At 37.9% G+C, this 10,253-nt stretch overlaps 1 long non-coding RNA gene across 1 annotated transcript in view; it reads left to right on the forward strand.

Moving 5' to 3' along the window:
- The first annotated feature begins 5,844 nt into the window (after nt 1-5,844).
- LOC107567306 (uncharacterized) overlaps nt 5,845-10,253 on the forward strand; it is a 5,921-nt gene continuing 1,512 nt past the window's right edge. The window contains exons 1-2 of the long non-coding RNA XR_001606626.1: nt 5,845-5,994; nt 9,353-9,354. This is a non-coding gene — a long non-coding RNA (uncharacterized lncRNA). The remainder of the gene's footprint in view (nt 5,995-9,352; nt 9,355-10,253) is intronic.

Consider the following 10,253-nt stretch of genomic DNA (forward strand, 5'->3'; position numbering starts at 1 on the left):
CACACAGTCAGATCTTTCACTAAATCACAAAAGAAAGGTATGGTGCTTGCAGCTTATTCTGGCCATAAACTGTTTCCATGTAGGTGGCTTTATCTAAAATAGATTTACAAAAATAATTTACTGGCATTAAAATAATAATAATAAAAAAATGTGAGTAATGGTAGAGAAAACCCAGGAAAAACAGCAATGTGCAAATGTGTATTAGACTCTGTGATCAAATTCTCTGCCCATTGAAAAGGAATAAGTACAGACTATTTCACAGACATAATTTAGAAAAGCAAATACACATCTTTTTCTGCGAATATCTTATTAAATAGATACTAGGTGCCACAAACTAAATTCTGAATATTTTATGCCAGATTTTATGCCATTACCTTAACAAATCCAGTGATTATCTCATTCTCAAAGGTACTTTTAAATAGTAAAAAAAAAAACACTCATATCATGCATTCAAGTTGGAAACATACCATGGATGTAGCTTAAACAAAATAAATATATTGTGAACCCAAAAAACCACACATTTGCACATTTGCATTCAAAATTATAAAACACATTTCAATCCCTTAATTGTATATGGAATCACAACTAAATGTGGTGCAAATGTGAAATTTGAGTAATTAACACCCTTCGCTACAGACTTGATTTCGCCCACTGATCTCTATATAAGGATATTACAGTAACACTTTATTTTAAAGGGGTCATATGATGCTTTTTTAAAAATCATTATTTTGTGTATTTGGTGTAACAGAATATGTTGACATGCTTTAATGTTCAAAAAACACATTATTTTTCAAATACTGTACATTATTGTAGGTCCTCTATGCCCCGCCTCTCTCAAACGCTTCGTTTTCTACAAAGTCCCTCCTTCCGACAAGCGCAGTCTGCTCTGATTGGCCAGCTGACCCAGTGCATTGTGATTGGCCGAACACCGCCCCTTACCATAATCGCGAGCTTTAGCTTTCAAAATGAATGTAAAGACAGAGCCCGAAAGGGGAACAGAGTCCTGTGACAGACACAGTGATGAAGCTGGTCTCTCTCGCTCTCTCTCTCACACACACACACACACGATGCGCAAAACTCCGCATTTGAACAGTCAATAGCAAATACTTAAACTAATAACAAAACAGTAGTTGATTCAGAAGCGCCAGATTGTCATAGCAAAGTCAGAATTACCTCCTCTCCTAGGTTCACGAAACGGTCGTCCATAAAATGCATTGCTGTTCTGTTGTAAGTAATCTTAAAGATTCCTTAATGCATCTACTTCCGGAAGGCCAAATAAAGTGCTTTTGTTTTCGCCTAGAAACACACAGCGTCTCCCTGACATGCGACCAATTCTAACATGCATATTGCTAACATATTGGCTGTTTATTAGTATTCATAAAGCACATATTAATGCCTTATTCTGCATGAGTTAGGAGTTACTGTATATTTTGTATGAATTAGGAAATTATTGAGGCAAAAATCATAGTTAGTTAATAGTGAGAATGGGACCTTTAAAATAAAGTGTGACCAATTGTGACCCTGGACCACAAAACCAGTAATAAGGGTACATTTTTCAAATTGAAATCTGAATAAATAAGCTTTCCATTGATGTATGCTTTGTTTGGATAGGACAATATTTGGCCGAGATACAACTATTTGAAAATCTGGAATCTGAGGGTGCAAAAAAATCTAAATATTGAGAAAATCACCTTTAAAGTTGTCCAAATGAAGTTCTTAGCAATGCATATTACTAATCAAAAATTAAGTTTTAATATATTTACAGTAGGAAATGTACAAAATATCTTCATGGAACACGATCTTTACTTGATATCCTAATGATTTTTGGCAAAAAAAAGAAAAGAAAAATCAACAATTTTGACCCATACAATGTATTTTTGGCAATTGCTACACATATACCCCTGCGACTTAAGACTGGTTTTGTGGTCCAGGGTCACAATTATATATAAATATATACATATATAAATATTTATTCTGTGTTGTAAATTGGCAACTTGTATATCGTCTAAATTTCTGAATGTCCCATGCGTAAATACGGCTCAGTCATTCATGTGCTCAAAACTCATAATTACGATATTTCCAACTCCACTTCAATGGCACATGAGGCCCAAAGGCTGCAAAAATTCAGCCAATCAGATTAGAGCTAGCCCTATTGCTAGACTCAATCCCACATTTCCCACATCAGCACCAGAGCTCAATGTCTCACATACTGTATGCTAACCCCCAGGCCACAGTTCTGACAACACCTGCTGACTTAAAAATGTTAATGTGTTTTGGTGAGTAAATTGCTTCGAGCTGAGAGCAAATGAAGATGTTTGAAGACGTTCCCGTGTTGTTACAGCCAGTTTGTTAGGTGTAATCAATGAGAGAGGATAGGCGTGAGGAGAAGGCAGAATGACTGGCAAGGCCCTGACTGCACTGGCCAGGTGCAGAGTGAGTAGGGACCTCCCTGTTAACACATGGCACACCACTCAGCCAGCGAGATTAATGGGTCTGACTGCATGGCAGCGGAGCGGCCAGGGATCAGGGAGTGTAATTGCGCTGGGGCAAGTATGGACATGGACAGCTGCGCATAGCAGGAGTCAATCACACCTCGTCATCCCTGCCATACCTCCAGTTGTTCACCCTAGGTAAGAGTATCCCAGTCCGAGCCGTGATAGGATACCAAGATGAGGAGTCTAGGTGAGCGAAAAGGTGTTTTAACTTCTATCACAAAAGCAATTCCATGTAATAAAAGTTCTATTTTGGTTAAATGATTGCAGAAGCACTTTTGCGGGTGCAGGTCGTGTGTTAAGACCTTGAGAGAATCTGTTTCTGCCAGGTATCAGAAACTTCAGCAAAAGCTATGTTTTTATATTAGACCACTGCACATCAGTGTACAGTAAAGGGAAACACTGTATACAAAAGTTTATTAATATTTACGCGGATCCCATGTGCAATAATTCGCTTTTGCGTACACGAAACCACAATCTATATTTAATGTACAACGTCTTGGCATACGAAATGAACATCTCATTAAAGATATGAGAGACATTGACAATGAATATCTCATATCTATAATGATAAAATTGTATTTCTGCCTCTCCCAAGCAAATTTAACACCCTGCTCATAACAATCTGCCTCTTGCTCTGCATAAACTGTTTTGACACCCACATGCTCGTATAATTTTACTGAAGTCCTTGTTCCAGCGACAGATGTTTAAGACAATGTAAATTCATTGGTGACATTGAGATGGTACTTTGCTATTCAAATGAGCTCTGTCTCCTTCAGCGATAAACAGCTCCTGTATTGGTTGGAAATATCAGTGTCTCTATAAACAGCTGTGACCCCACGCAGGAAGTCAGGCATCCCACTTCCTGTGGCAAGCTGTGCCGCTGGCTCTCCTGGCCAAAGATGGCTTTCTAATTGGTGTCCTCTCACCTCTTTATACTGAGATGCTCCTGTTTGACAGTTCTTGGCAGCAGGATGAATGTCCTTGAAGAACAAAAAAGTTGAATCCCAAACCTGTAAAAGTAAAGCACTTTACCTTCAAGGTTTTTCAGAAGAGAAAAGGGATGAGAAACAATACCCAGTGCCTTCTTCGAAGAGGTGAACATTTGCTACAGAATCCTAAATGTGCAAGGAAAGTAAAAAATGTTGTACTGTCCTATTTGAATCTACAACTCAGTCTGTGCTTAATAATTTACTGATAAAAGGCCTCACACTGAATTCAGCTTCTTTCTGATAACTTTTAAGAAAGGGAAATACAGGTACTCTGCTACTAAGCTGAGCTACGCTATATATTCCTTATATTTTACTAAAATAATGTTCATCAATAATGCATGCTTTGCTAACAAGCAGTCTGTCAGAGCGGTGTTTTTTTGAAACAGGGAGGCAAAGTTCTCACTGATTTTTAGTTCAATATAAATTAATATTTTCACTTAACGTGTACACAATTTTTAAGTATAAAAACAAACAAATAATAATAAAAAAATCTTACATACTGTCATGTATGTTTACATTTACATTAGGGCTTAAGAATGCACTTTAGAACTGCGCGGTAAACTACTTCTGTTCAATAGTCACCTTTTTTTCTGACTCGATTGCTCTGTAAACACTACAGGTGTCATGCTGGCCTCAGACAAGGAGATGTACCTTTAATTTCACTAAAAACCGACTCGCTCACAGTCGCAGATCATTATATCTTCTGAGTAGGTTAGAACTCCCATCCATGATTTACGCATAACACTCAACACTCGCGAACTTGAGAAGCGGTTACCACACCTCAAGACATCGATCAGATCAGGGGTGATTCTAGGATTTTCATATAATAATAAAAAATAATAAATAAATAAAATAATGTTTGAATAATAGGTTAGGGTGGTATACTAAACCTATTGCAGTATTCCACTGTATTGCATAAGTTAGATGGTATAACATTTGAGTATTGAAAAAGCCAAATACAAGTCTTCCTGATCACAAACACACACACACAGGTTTGTTTTTATGGTTTATGGGGACTCTCCATAGGCGTAATGGTTTTTATACTGTGCAAACCTTATTTTCTATTGCCCTACACCAACCCTACCCCTAAACCTACCCCTTACAGGAAACTTTCTGCATTTTTAGATTTTCAAAAAAACTCATTCTGAATTATTTAAAAGCTTTTGAATTACGGGGACACTGAAAATGTCCTCATAAAGCACCTTCTCGTTATAATACCTATGTCATACCCATGTTATTATACAAATTTGTGTCCTCATAAACCACATAAACATACACACACACACACACACACACACACACACACCGGTTTACTATACAAACACGAAATTGTACTGTTTGCATTTCTAAACAAACCTCTTTCTATGCTCAAGTAGGTCACTGTCTTCAATCATTTCTGTGCATGACTGTATGGTAGTTAATGCCACATGCACTGTAATATGTTTTATATTGAAAGTCAAATTTTCAAATGAAATTAGCAACATGATCATTTTATAAAGTATGCGTTCATTCATATGTGTTAAGGGCTTCATTTTCGCTGGAGGAAACAGCTGTGGTGTGATGAGGTGTGAACAGAGCGAAAACTTTACAGTAGATGGGAAACCCTTCTCGTTGTAATACCTATGTCATACCCATGTTATTATACAAATTTGTGTCCTCATAAACCACATAAACATGCACACACACACACACACACACACACACACACACACACTGGTTTACTATACAAACACGAAATTGTACTGTTTGCATTTCTAAACAAACCTTTTTCTATGCTCAAGTAGGTCTGTCACTGTCTTCAATCATTTCTGTGCATGACTGTATGGTAGTTAATGCCACATGCACTGTAATATGTTTTATATTGAAAGTCAAATTTTCAAATGAAATTAGCAACATGATCATTTTATAAAGTATGCGTTCATTCATATGTGTTAAGGGCTTCATTTTCGCTGGAGGAAACAGCTGTGGTGTGATGAGGTGTGAACAGAGCGAAAACTTTACAGTAGATGGGAAACTGATTGCTCTCCCATGACATTTTGTAAATTTTATTTATGACAAAGAACTGCACAGATGCAGATATTATAACAATCTTTTGATAAACACACACCTTGTTCTCTGTTTCTCGCTCTGCGCTGCCACGGTCTGCGGATTCATTGACGAACACGCTGAAAGACGGGGAGGAGCCGATCGAAGTCTGCCACCATTTTCATATGAAAATGAAAGGGGACTGAGGCGATCACGAATTCGTTAACAGTTTATGGAGCTAATCGCAAATTTTTTAGGGGGGCTGAGTAGAAATTTTTGGGTGGCTAAAGCAAGAGCGAGATAGAGAGAGCGAGAGCGGGGGGGGGACATGTTTTCTGGTGGGGTTCCCCTGCTAGAATTCGCATTCCAGGGAATAAATATCATGTTATTGGAGTCACTTTAAACCACGGACATGAAAAACAACCCTCGGAAACCGTGTTAAAGTAGCTCAATTCCGCGGGAAAACCGCTGACTTGGCAACACTGGTCTTGGCCACTTGAGAGTGCGTGCGTGCGACAGGAAGTAAGTGCACAAGACTGTCCCAGGTCTTAAAAACGCCAGAGCGCAGTGCCCTTAACGCACACTAAATCCACACGATCTCGAATACCGCTCCGGAGCGGTGTTCAAGGCTTAGTGTATCCCATCATGCATCATGGGCCCTGTCCCAAATCGCACTCTAAACCCTCATGGTCTTCCCATGAGTCCGCACTTTGACGTAATGCTATGGCGTTATTTTAATGACAAATGTCGAGAGCGCATTATTGTAGCAGGAAAGCACATTGATATAATGAGCGAGCGCGAATCTCTCGCGAATCTCGGATTTCAGAAAAGATCAAAATACAAACATAAAAGAGATATAGTAAAACGAAGTTACTACAATAACCAGTTTAAAACAAAAATACAATAAAAAATCAAGGAAAGGCCCTGCACAAATCTGTTTTGAGCCTACTTTTTAAAAGGGCATAATGATAACTTTTGACCATTTAATTCAGGTGCGAAAATAATTAATATCTATAGCGCATGAGCACAGAGATTTGAGAGTGCACAGGACACCGTTTGAGTGAGAGGAGAGAAATGTTTTAAGCATGCGCACTCTCTCTGGGCGAGAGCAGTGTGTATCTGAGATATGCGTAGAAATCCGCTCGCGAACGGAGAGATTCGCGCTTGCGCATTATATTAATGTGCTTTTGCGTTACAATAATGCGCTCTGGACATTTGTCATTAAAATAACGCCATACAATGCTGCTTTGACTGTCGGGTAGAAGTCTGCTGCAGAGCTCGAACCAGTGCGGGCTTGGCAGAAGTGAGTATCGAGGGCGCATAGCGGCCGCAAAGGGGGCGCTCGCGAGCACCCTTCTGAACGCTAAAATGGCGAATGGGACACTCTACGGTCTCGTGGACTTAATGGACACGCGCACGCTGCGGCCATTGTAAGTCCGTAAGACCACAAGTGCACATGAATCCTGCATTCCATTCAGAAGGGCTCATCCCTATGCCCTAATCCCTTCAAATGTTTTACCCTCCGGAGTGAGGGGACAAAAGGTTTAGGGGACCAAACAACTGTTTCTTGAAGTGCCCTTCTGCGTCATCATCACGTGCCCACACGGAGGCACCGTCATCATGCAAAGAATCTGCGCAAAGGATCATGGGAGCCCAAAGTTTTCATCAGTTGTACCCTTCGAAATCCTTCATTCCGAAAGGCCCTTTGAAGTGGCCAGTTTTGAGCATTTCGGTTTGGAACGGCCCTTCAATATGGCGGCCATGATTGTTTTCACTTCGAAGTGCCTTTCGGAGGGCAATATATCCCATTTGGAATGCACCAGAAATGTTCCATTTGGGACAGGGCCATGTTCTGGAGATAAATCGTGAGACTTTTTGCAGAGATCTCGCGAATGGTCACGGAAACCTTTCCAATGTATGTTAAATATGAATGATAATTAGATATCACATATAATTTGGTACTAAAACAAAGGGTTGGGCATTTTATTGGTGCATATGAGTAGTGGTGATTTTTATTTTGCACAACATTTGCAACTGCTTTTTAACACTTAACTAGAAGCACCACAAAATGTAATTGTCATCTTTTATAGAAACACTGAACAGACAGTTGATTTTAAAATGCAAAGTATTGAAAATAAAAATAAAGCTCTGTAAACACTTGCATTTTTACAACACTATAAGTGTGTCCTATCAGGTAATGAAAAGTTATACACACACTTGTGGTCTTCATGCTCACTTGAACACTTGGACCAAATACAGGAAATATGTCATATAAGTAGTCAAGTGGTCAAGTGCAAAGACCGCAAGTGTGGGTATTTGGACAAGGCATCTGAGTCTGTGTGTCTCTCAAAAGTATTTGGCAGCAGCGTCCCTACTAATAGTGAAACTTTAAGTTATTTTTCTTCATGAACAGTGCCGTTGTTACCTCGCTTGTGAGAAATGTCATGTAGCTTTTAAGTTGCAAAACTATTTTACTGATAAAATCATCAGAGTAGCACTAACAATGTTAGCGCGAGTAGGCTATTAACTATGTTTCCATGTGTGCGTCTGTAAGGGAGAGAGAGCGGGAGATATAGAGTACGTGCTTTACATACATAATAAATTAATTTTGTGGCAAAACATGGAAATGTTCTGTCGTTTTTATCCTATTGCTTATTAATATATTTATGTGTTTGGGCGGTGTCATTGTGGGTTTTGGTTATTTTGCTGTTGTAAGACCTTTGAAATAACCACTGAACTATAATAGAGAACTTTATTTATATTTAGATCAGAGGAATAACTGAAATCATTCATTTGGCGAAGTGATATGGAACTGTAATGCGGTCAAGATATGCCTGGAACTAGACCTCTAGACTGGACTACTGTAATGCACTGCTAGGTGGTTGTCCTGCATCTTCAATAAACAAGCTACAGGTAGTCCAAAATGCAGCGGCTAGAGTCCTTACCAGGTCAAGAAAATATTATCATATTACCCCAATTTTACAGTCTCTGCACTGGCTACCTATTAAGTTCCGTATCAGTTATTAAGCCTTTAATTGATTTTTCCGTACATTTCTGTCATATGTACTGTACATTAACTGACATAGAGACCACTGATAAGCTACTACTAAATATATTGTAGAAACTTAATTTTCTGTAAAGCTGCTTTGCAACGATTTGTATCGTGAAAAGCGCTATACAAATAAACTTGAATTGAATTGAATTGAACATTTTGGCTGGTGTCATGGGCAGAGAAATGCTCCAAGGTACTGAAGTTGAGAGGAGGCTCTTGGGTATGAAGCCTTCAATAAACAAGCTACAGGTAGTCCAAAATGCAGCGGCTAGAGTCCTTACCAGGTCAAGAAAATATTATCATATTACCCCAATTTTACAGTCTCTGCATTGGCTACCTATTAAGTTCCGTATCAGTTATTAAGCCTTTAATTGATTTTTCCATACATTTCTGTCATATGTACTGTACATTAACTGACATAGAGACCACTGATAAGCTACTACTAAATATATTGTAGAAACTTAATTTTCTGTAAAGCTGCTTTGCAACGATTTGTATCGTGAAAAGCGCTATACAAATAAACTTGAATTGAATTGAATTGAACATTTTGGCTGGTGTCATGGGCAGAGAAATGCTCCAAGGTACTGAAGTTGAGAGGAGGCTCTTGGGTATGAAGCATTTACATGTCACAGGCATGCAAAAGCCTAGATAAATTATTCATTTGACCCAGGCAAAGGCTATTTTAAGAGGTCATCATATAGTTTCATAAGCAATGAGAGAGCTGACAGCAAGCAGGTCAAGTGTTGTCCTCAAATCCTTGTTTTTTTTTGAAAGGGTTAGCTTGGCAGCAGCTGTTCAAGCAAGCAGGGAAGTGACCTGCTCAGTAAACCATAAATAAGTCAGAAGAATATGCAGTGACTTTGTAGAAACGGGTGTTGTTTACATTTCACCTTGATTTGTGAGACTTCAGATATCACAACTTGTATGTGTACCACATAATTATTAATGATTTGAATTATCCCTGCGTCCGAAACCCATTTCCGCTGCATAAGAAAAACAATCATGCTTTGGTAAATCATTATTATGACATAAAAAGTCATAATTTCAACTTTAATCTTACAATTATGGCTCATAATTTTGACTTGTTTCTCATAATTATGACTTTTTATGTCATAATTTAGATTTTTTAAATCTCACTTTAACTTTTTATTTCATAATCATGACTTGTTATGTGATAAGTTTTATCCTATAATTACAACTTTTTAATCTCATAACTATACCAAAGCATTTTTTTCATATGTGGTGGAAATGGGCATCTATATAGGACTCTAGTATTTCTCTACTATACAGTGTGCGAAAACCAGTAGTCAAATGAATTGTATGTACCAATTACTTGTTCTCGAAGTAACTGAGTAAATTATTACATTATTTAGTATATTGCAATATTCAGGCATTACAATAACATAACATATAGAAATATAAGTATATAATATAAAAAAAAACATTGTGCTGCATTGTTCATATTATAATAAACAATATTCAGGTATTGCAATAACACACACACACACACACCCATATATATATATATATATATATAAAAATATATATATATATATATATACACACAGTGGTGTGAAAAAAGGTTTTTGCCCCCTTCCTGTTTTTTTTTTATTTTTTGCGTATTTGTCACACTTAAAAGATTCAGATCATCAAACAAATTTTAATATTACACAAAGATAATGCAAGTAAATA

Source organism: Sinocyclocheilus grahami, unplaced genomic scaffold (genome assembly GCF_001515645.1).
Source record: "Sinocyclocheilus grahami isolate Dianchi unplaced genomic scaffold, SAMN03320097.WGS_v1.1 scaffold1145.1, whole genome shotgun sequence".
NCBI lineage: Eukaryota > Metazoa > Chordata > Actinopteri > Cypriniformes > Cyprinidae > Sinocyclocheilus > Sinocyclocheilus grahami.